We start from the raw sequence: 10,201 nt of genomic DNA, 5'->3' as shown, positions 1-10,201 counted from the left end.
TTGCATTTGGCGTGGCAAAACAATAATTATTGGAAAGTGGAAAAATGGGATATATAGGGTAACTGTTTCCCATGCCCGGCGCCCACCCCCTACTATTTTGACCTGGATAGTAGTGGTCCTTGGTCCTTTGCGGTGGTAAAAGTCACACCCTGCGAGTGAATGGCGCCTTGTTGATGCATGGCGCGGCCAGGCCGATACCATCGACGAGGCAACAGGCGCTAACTCACTGACCATGCTGACGGGAGCAAGTAATTAGTTACCGGTAGTTACAACTTTTTTTAGTTGTTGGCGGCTCTCACTTTTGTCAGTGCGGAGATGGGACACTTTTTCTGCTTTGCAAGAACTTTCAGCAGTGAGTCGTGTCTGAGTTTTCTCCACTCTGAGAGGCTCCTATCTCTGCATTGCTGGCTATCGCCATTACCGGTATTTTGATTTCGCGAGGCTGGTGTATCTTTTTACCACCGTTGTTCTACGGTGACGTCCGTACGTATACGTATATACAGCTCAGCTGCTGCAGCGAAGTCTTCGAGCTCATTCTATGCCTGCGAGCAGCATCATGAGAAGAAGTACTGCAGAATGTTCGTCCACTGTCAGCTTTTTGTAAGAGGAGCGACGGTGACAACGATATATTCAAGCTGCCCCAATCACGAATGCTCTTCAGATAAACCAGTGAGTTGCCGTTCCGTGAATTTCTTCCTCTTTTCCGTTCTTGAATTATGACCGAGAAAAAAAAAGTCTTAGTTTTTGCTTCTCTATCGCTCGTATTGATAATACTAACGTTACATGTAGTTCTCACATCACAACTCTCGGCCAACATGGACTGCATGCATGCTCTGTTCTTCTCCAGAATGAACAAACGAAATTAGCGAGCACTCTTGCGCACCGAAAGAGAACCACACCCTATTCATCACTGACTTCAGGGCTGACGGAGAAGCTAACCGCGGCCGGCTCGTGATTCGACCAGTTTCGATGACAATGTGGCAGCTGCCATCAAGATTCAAGTCCAGCAGCTGCGTGAGTGCGTCCCTTCCTGAGCTGGGAGAAGGGGACATGTGGGAAACAGGTAGCCTAAGCATTGTAAGTTAATGTAACCTCGTTGTGTAGATCTACTATACTCTACTCGTACTTACCTGCGAATGGAGACTACAATTGTAGACACTAGACCAGAGAGGTTCCGCAAAACGTAATTATATTAGCAAAACGTAGTCGATCTACGGAAGGTCTTACGTAAACTGCATGCGGATCTGTGTTACGCCATACGGAGTTTTCAAATCACGTAGCTGCCCTTGGCAACTCCGAACGCGGCAGTGTACGACCGGATCGACCCGAGGAGAGAGTCATAAATGTTGTACCCCATGCCACTTACGGAGCACCTACGTTATCAGAGCCCTATCTACGTACTCTACGCAGACAACTTTCTGTAAGCGGAGTGCAAACTCGCGAATTTACGGGTTTTTCCTGCCTACTAACGTAAAGTTGCTCAACTTTACGTAGTGCGGAACCTCTCTAATGACTGGTCGCTGGATGGAGCCCCACGCTGCTGCACATGCATCTGACTGCACGACCCTCAACGTTGTTGTTTTCCGATGATTCGTAACTTTGAAGGAGTTGTGTTAAAGGGGAAGTTAAGCCTGAAATTAAATTTTCACCAGTTTTAGTCTTTGGGGTGCTGAGTCGAATGGTCTTGGTCCGAGGAAGCTGAGATGCTCCCTTTCTCCTTTATTCCCAATCGAACTCGTCACTCCACCAAAACTGGGTGACTATTGTAGATGGGGATTTGTGTGCAAAATGTCACTAGAAGCGCCATTTCGTTCTTATAAAAGCACGGATGAACGCGATTGGCCCATATGTTGTAGTCTTTTGGAAGCTGAGTCGACTGGTTTTGGTCCGAGAAGGCTGCGATGCAGCGTTCGGAATTATTCCCAATCGAACATGGTTGAACAAGCATGCACATGCTTATGCGTACCCCAGTCACCTGATCACCTGATCACCGCAGCCTACACCTTTCACACTATGGTTCAACTGAAAGGTTCAAAGGTTCAACTCGAGTGTAGCCCTTTTCCCAAAGATGCCATAATTTTTTGCAGCTTATGCTTTTCGCAACCGTGCCAAAACAAGTGCAAGTTGCTGAAATCGCATTCATATTTTCAGAAAAAAACTCCAAAGGTTGCTAACATCGCAGCTTAAAATTGGAGAGTTCTTGTGCAAAAAAACACCAAGAAAAGGAGCAGAAATAGGAGAAGTGCAGCGACAGCAAACTCGTACACCCCCTTCCTGCTGTGAACCACCACTTTACACAGTGCCACTAGCCAGTTGCGTGTATCCTACATGTACATGATTGTACATCATTCCAGTGCACGGAAAAGGGAATGCACATTATCGTAACTACCGTTGATCTACTGTTTCTCTGAAATGAGTCTGAAGGCAGGCGAGGAATGGGCGAGTGTGCATTTGTCCGACCTGTAGTCTGTGACTTGACCTTTTGACCCCATGCCATGGGGTCAAGGTGGCGGGAAAATTAAGTAATAGTTCGCGAAAATGAAGAAAGTTGCGAAAGTTGCGATTTCTTCCTAAACAGCGAAAAGTTGCGAAGAGAGTGGCGAGTTTCTTTGGGAAAGGGCTACTCGTTAGACAGGAACACGCCCAAACAGGCTGTAAGTTTTACCCTGCGAATAGCAAGTAAATTCCTGAACCAGCACGAATGTCGTTATCCAGAAAGCTGACCGTGTGCAATGAAGAGAGTCCTGCTTTTCGTAGACGTGCACTCTCTCATTTTCCGGTATGCTTCGTGTGGATGTAGGGTCAGGGATATGCGTGTACATCAGGGAGTCATAAGACACTGCAGTGAAAGCTGTCTAAGGCGACTGCTCAAGGGACCTTCCGAAATGTGGTCGCTGTGTTTTTTTTTTTTTTTTTTTTTTTTTTTTTTTTTTTACTAGAAAGCACTGGCCAGCAACATAAAAGGGGAGGTAGACAAAAGTGGACAAGCGAACTTTGACAACACAGAGGAGCGTGGCATGCGTGCCGATGAGGTAGGTCAACCTCCCCCGACCTAGTGGTCTCGGGTTCAACAATTGGTCTACGCATCAGGAAGGGGAAATGGACAGAGAAAGGGAGAATGAGCATGAGGAGCTTCCCAGGAGAGGAAGAGTGAGAGAGAGAGAGAGAGAGAGACAGAAAATGATAATAATAGAGACAACCGGTTATTCTCAGTGCTGGTGGACTTCAGTGGCCCATAGCCAATTGGTCTGGCGGAGGTGATGGTAGGCCTTGGTCTTGAATGTCGGTAAATTCTTGGTGTTTTTTTGCACAAGAACTCTCCAATTTTAAGCTGCGATGTTAGCAACCTTTGGAGTTTTTTTCTGAAAATATGAAATGTGGTCGCTGTGTTTTTTTTTTTTTTTTTTTTTTTTTTTTTACTAGAAAGCACTGGCCAGCAACATAAAAGGGGAGGTAGACAAAAGTGGACAAGCGAACTTTGACAACACAGAGGAGCGTGGCATGCGTGCCGATGAGGTAGGTCAACCTCCCCCGACCTAGTGGTCTCGGGTTCAACAATTGGTCTACGCATCAGGAAGGGGAAATGGACAGAGAAAGGGAGAATGAGCATGAGGAGCTTCCCAGGAGAGGAAGAGTGAGAGAGAGAGAGAGAGAGAGACAGAAAATGATAATAATAGAGACAACCGGTTATTCTCAGTGCTGGTGGACTTCAGTGGCCCATAGCCAATTGGTCTGGCGGAGGTGATGGTAGGCCTTGGTCTTGAATGTCGGCAAAGGTGGTCTCCTTATCCAGGGCCATTGACTGAAATCAACAACCCTTGGTCCTGGTGGTAGTGGTCCCCTTGGACAGTTGGTCGCCTTATCCGAGTGGTCGCCTTGAAAGGTTTTACATGTACTGTATTTTACGACTCCCTGATCTACATGTACATGTAGAACTGAAGGGGAGCAAAAATCGAGGAATTTCCTGCCATAACGACTTTTGGATCCACTCTGCCCATGGTGAAGTACGGGATGTGCCGGGTGGACCCCTCGTGTCGCACTCACATGTACAACGTACATGTGCAGTAAGACCTCGCTTATCCGGTCCTCTTCTGTCTGGATCCCTCGCAATCCGCAAGAAAATCGCTGGTTACCGATTTACAGCATATGCCATGCGTACATACAGTGTGTGTGTGTGTTCGATCATCCGGTTCTCTCGCCTATCCGGATATTTTTTGTGGAAACGGAGGTTTGCGGTTATGCGAGGTCTGACTGTACGTTGTAGGTGATATTTTTCTGTATCAGAACTTTTCAGAAGTGGTTCCCTGACCTGGAGGGCCCAGTCCAGTGACTACAGTCCTTTTCAAAACTATAGACGCGTACCTAGGCAAAAACCGTTATGCCAGCATCTATACCACATAAAATCTGTGATCACTTTGTGCATAAATTTTTCTAAATTGGTGTCTGTTATCCAATCGTTTAGAAACTACATGAGAGTAATTGTGGAGCGGTCCTGAGCAATATTCCGAAAACTATTCTCAAAAAGCTCCAGCCAAATTTGAAATATTTCAAAACCCTACGCGTCTATAGTTTTGAAATGGACTGTAGCAGTGGAAGTACCACTTTTTATGCTATGAGTATGAAGGGAAATACACAAACGTCTCATCCATCCATACAAAACTGGACCATAATGGATCCAAAAGTCCGCTTTGTCCTGACTCTGGGCTGTCATGACATACCGCTTTCAAGCCGTATTGTGCATTTCTGGCATAGCAAAGCTATCCCAAAGCTATCCCAAAGCTATCCCAAAGCCATCCCAAAGCTATCCCATAACCCTTGCATACTACCTGTTATGACGCATTATCTATGTGCATAATTTGAGCTAACGCCCGCGCAAATCATTACCATTGAATATGTTAGCGTTAGTCTCTGGCGGATCACGCTCGCGAAATCATGGAGTTATGCTTTCATGGATGCTCGTATTATACGCGCAAAATCCTCATTATTCTTTGGGGATGTGGGGATACTTACAAGTAGCCCTTTCCCAAAGATGCTCGCTACTTTTTTTCGCAACTTTTCGTTGTTTAGGAAGAAATCGCGACTTTTTTCCGTGCACTGGAATGATGTAGATTACATGCAACAGGCTACTGGCATTGTGTAAAGTGGTGGTTCACAGCAGGAAGGGGTGCACAAGTTTGCTGTCGCTGCACTTTTGCTACTTCTGCTCCTTTTTTTGGTGGTTTTCGCACGAGAACTCTGCAATTTTAATTAAGTTGCAATATTAGCCACTTTTGAGCTTTTTCTGAAAATATAGATGCGATTTCAGCAACTAGCACCTGTTTTGGCACGGGTGCGAAAAGCAGAAGTTGCGAAAAATTATGGCATCTTTGGGAAAGGGCTACTTATATAAGTATTCACTTTGTTGTACTTATGGAGCCTCTAGGTTCGGGAAATTGCGTTTTCGTACTTGCAAGTGGCCATAAGTACAGTAAAAAACATGAGTACTAGTAACTTTGTCCCCATACCAATGTGTCCATGCATGCTGAAGATCAGTATAGAAAAGAGAAACATTAAATTAAAATAAGTCTTCTTGGATGGAGAGCCAAGGATAAAATAAATTAAAATTATAAAAGGACCAAGGAACTACAAGTTACGCCATAATATGTCCACCACCAGTTACTAATCAATCAGTTCATGCGATAACATTACACAACAGTGACTGACGGTGTTTAGTAACTGGTGGTGTTAGTGGACAGTATGGCGTATTAAACTTGTAGTTCCTTGGCCCTTGTTCTTTTCTATACATTACTTCTTCTATTCATTACTTGATTTCTTTTGTAATCAATTTTTTCATCGCCAACATGTCAACCTCATCCTGCAGATAATCAGCTCATTTTTCCCGCAGCTCCACCTCCCCTTCCATCATGACCGAACATCAACTATGCCTCCTAAATTCCTAATAATTCTCCGAGTAATATCCACTGGATCAAGTAGTGCCGCATACGATGGGAGTTGGCAATAAGATTATAGCCTGTAGAGCTATGGCTGCCAGTAAAATCCAAAGGTCATGGCTGCCAGTAAAATCCAAAGGTCATGGCTGCCAGTAAAATCCAAAGGTCATGCTTGCCAGTAAAATCCAAAGGTCATGCTTGCCAGTAAAATCCAAAGGTCATGGCTGCCAGTAAAATCCAAAGGTCATGGCTTCGTATCATGCATAATGTACATGTAAGCGGAGTTTTGCGGACTACCCGTCGATATCTCGTTTTAGCGTTTTACCGCTCCACAGACTGGCTAGCTGTGACCACTGCCAGCGATGATCCTAACACCGCATGGGCTAGTATATCGTCTAGAATACATGATGGTATGCACCGGTTTATTCCTCACAAGGAACTTGTGACCAGAGCTTCTGATCCCAGGTGGTGGACACCGGCATGTAGTAGTGCAATCGCACAAAAGCATTCAGCGTGGAAGATGTGGAGCCGCTCAAAAGCCAGTGAGACACTGAAAGCAGCCTATGTCCAGGCAGTTACCAATGCTGTGTCAACTCTGCAGCAAGCCCAACTTTCCTGGGAGGAACACCTCAAGCAGAAGCTTCGAACAGGCAACTTGCGGGACAAACAGTGGTGGAGTACCATTAAAGCTGCCGCCGGGAAGGAACGACACTCTGACATTCCTACGCTTGTTGATTCCAACCAGCGTGAACATCTCACAGCCCGCTCCAAGGCTGAGTGCTCCGTTACCTACTTCTCGCAGAAGTGCAGCCTTGGTGGTGACGACTTGCCCTACTGACATTCCAGACCATATTCCACCTACACCATATCAGTTCATGGACGCGCACTTCAGGGTTCCCATTGTCCGTAAACACTTGTCCAGACTCGACCCAGGGAAAGCTACGGGCCCCGACCAAATTCCAGCTCGTGTCCTTAAGGAATGCTGCCATGAATTAGCACGTCCCCTGTCAACTCTCTTCTCGCTCTGTTTCGGTCCGGTGTCCAACCAGCGGCCTGGAAAACAGCGAATGTGGTACGAGTGTACAAGAAGGCCTCTCGCTCCCTGCCAGCAAACTATCGCCCAGTATCCCTCTTGTCCATCTGCTCTAAGGTCATGGAAGGAATCATTAATCACCAGCTAGTAAACTACCTTGAGCGCCACCACCTCCTCTCTGCACGCCAATTTGGCTTCAGACGAGGCCTAGGAACAGCCGACCTCCTCACTGCCTTGAATCATGAGTGGACTCTCACCACTGGAAGTGGAGGATGCTCGATGGTTCTTGCGGTAGATATCGCAGGCGCCTTCGACAAGGTATCACACATCGGAGTCACCTACAAGCTGCAGACACTCGGCGTCCGTGGCAGAGCCCTGACCTGGCTGACAGATTATTTGTCCCTCAGGAAGCTACAGGCTGTTGTGAATGGCCAGAGTTCGGCGCCCTACCCTTAGAGTCGGGAGTACCCAGGGGAGCATACTGGGGCCAATTCTGTTCCTCATCTATGTAAACGATGCGGAGCAGTGCCTAGCTCCTGGATGTTCACTGGCCACCTTCGCCGATGATACAACGGTCTACACCTGTATTGGATCACCGGAACTGCTCCCAAACAGTCAGAAAAGCTTACAAGCCACCCTGGATGCGCTCCATGACTGGGGCAAGAAGTGGCGGATCAGGTTTGAGCCCACAAAGTCACAGCTCATGACGATAGCCCATCAGCGGCACAGGTGGCCTATCATGGACCTCACGTTTGGAGATCACACTGTGTCTGAGCTATCGGAGGTAAAACTCCTCGGCATCACATTTGACTCGGGCCTCTCCTTCAAGACCCACCTCCACAACACAGCACTCAAGGCGAATTCTCGCCTGGGCTTCCTGCGCAAAGCTGCTCGCGTACTCGATGGTGCTGGTAAATGAACCGTCTACAGAGGTTTTGTGAGGCCAGTCCTAGAGTATGCGCCATTGGTATGGATGGGAGCAGCTTCAAGCCATCTGCGCCTTCTCGATCGAATGCAGAGACGCGCCCTCCACATTCTTGGCCCTGATGTCCTCCTCCAGAGTTTGGCAGCAAGGAGATTGTTCGCCACCCTCAGCATAACTGATGTGTCTGGCAGGGCCACCGCAACTAACATCGCTGATCCCCCCACAGCTTCCTCCACGAACATGTCCTCGAACTCGGTCCGACCACTCGGTGCGCCACGAGTCTCAGCTACAGAACGTCCTCCCGGCTTCCTCTCCTGATTACGTGCGACGGTGCTTCCCCTACAGCATCATTGACGAGTGGAACAACTTGCCCCCGACTGTGCTGCGGTCTCCGCCACGCCTGACGTCCCTCCAGTCGTTCAAGGGCAAGGTGCATCCGCACCTACGACAAAGCCGCTGGTATTGGGCTACAGACTCGCTGTAACACCCATATACCCACAATCAACTCCCTCCCCCTCACTTATCTATTTACATGTGTTTCGTAATCCCGTCCATGGTGCGCTGGATAGCGCTAACGCCGAGACCCTAGGCCGGCGTTGCTAGTCCCACCACACCGGTACAGGCTCCCTGAGAGCCCCTACTAGTACATTGTCTGTCTTTCTCCTTTGATGTCTCGATCATTATTTTCTTTTGTCTTCTTCTTCTCCTCTCTTTGTTATGGTCTATCAGTAGGAGATGCATTCTGTAAAAAAATCTCGTCCGCCCTGAGATGCCTGCTAAAGGCTGATTAACTCGATCTTCTGCTACATGTACGGTATCAGCGTGAGAAAGAACTTTGAAGAAGACGAGCTCGAGCATACAACAATGTATTGCACGATTTCTACCTTCCTTTTCACTGGAAACACTGTCTGTATGACCTCCGAACCCTTACCGTGCAGACCACCAGCACTGATCAGGTGCATTGTACACAATAATGTGTAGCCTGCATACTAGAACTGTTGTACAATCATGTAGTTATGCTCCTCCGAAAGGATGCCAAATTATGCTCCAAATTTTCAATCACCACAATATTTATGCCAAAATTTATGCCGGCGTAGTATCCGCCGGAGCCTGGTTAGCGTGCATGTAACTGTAACAGTGCAGCTAAAATGGGAGACCCGGCCCTACCAGTTCGTAACCATGGTACATGCAACTGCGGAGTGATCTACATGTACATTGTACATGCAATGGGATACAAAATATTAATATTGACTGCAGCCATGCATGCGAGACAGTCGCACTCATGGTAGATGTGGTAATGCTGGCTGTTACGTGTATAATTATGTACCAAGCAAGGCTTGTGCATGACATGTACATGACTGTACATGCCAGAACCAGGGAGTAGTGAAATACTGGTGTTTTACTACTCCCTGCATGCCCAGAACTGTGTAAATGGGGGCATGGAGCAGAGCCGCTACTGTAGTACCACTTCAGGCTGAGTGTGCAGCGTGCATCTACAGCGGTACATGACTATCAGATACCGTAAGGCATGTAAATCTAACGTTTCTAATGAGTGACATTTCTTCATTATAATTACAATGTAGGTGTGGTGAGGCTGTAATGCTTCATATGTGTTATGTGCGGGCATGCCTGAAGACTGCAAGATTAACGTATCGTCTCGCTAATCTATGGATTTTGGACAATCGTGCATTTGCGACTCGTTATAATAACATGTCTTACTCTTACTTAACCTTGTACCAAGAGTGCACAAACAAGAGTATGCAACTGTGGTTATGGCCCAGTGCGCGGCGCGCTGCCTTCATTACGTAACTTGCCTTCATCACGCTCTGAAAGCATCCATTCAAACTCACAATTTCTCGTACGAGCCCATCCGTTTTTGCTCGATTCGTGCAGTACCTACGCGATCTCTGAATTCTGGCGCGTGAACTCCAGTTCCGTACGAAAGTTCATTTCAGACCAGAGGGAAAATGCGGTGTTTGATTTTCCGCAGTGCGCGGACTGCAGCTGAATGATGTAATGAAGGCAGCGCGCCGCGCATCTGGCCCATAGAAAAGAGATCACAGTTGCATACTCTTGTTTATGGACTCTTGCTTGTACATGACTGTACATGAATAGCTGTTGTGAGGAAGGGTGTAGAGGGCATTCGGTTACATCATCGGTGGAGATACTTTGTCAAAGTAAGTCGCAGCACACCAATGCACTATACAGTCATGTACATGTATGCAGCTCAAGAAAAACCATGGAAACCGCCGGCCGGCCCACTTGTATAACGTTACATGTACATATCGCCCGTAGGTGGTTGCGCTGAATCAC

General features: G+C 47.3%; 1 long non-coding RNA gene across 1 annotated transcript; it reads left to right on the top strand.

The window, feature by feature from the left end:
* Positions 1-522: 522 nt before the first annotated feature.
* LOC135822858 (uncharacterized) lies at positions 523-3,275 on the top strand. Its single transcript, XR_010554562.1, has 3 exons — positions 523-669; positions 848-1,077; positions 2,940-3,275. It is a non-coding gene; the product is annotated as an uncharacterized LOC135822858 (long non-coding RNA).
* The last annotated feature ends 6,926 nt before the right edge of the window (positions 3,276-10,201 follow it).

Source organism: Sycon ciliatum, chromosome 8 (assembly GCF_964019385.1).
Source record: "Sycon ciliatum chromosome 8, ocSycCili1.1, whole genome shotgun sequence".
NCBI lineage: Eukaryota > Metazoa > Porifera > Calcarea > Leucosolenida > Sycettidae > Sycon > Sycon ciliatum.
Note: the sequence above shows the minus strand (reverse complement) of the source record. Positions and strands in the feature narration are given on the sequence as shown.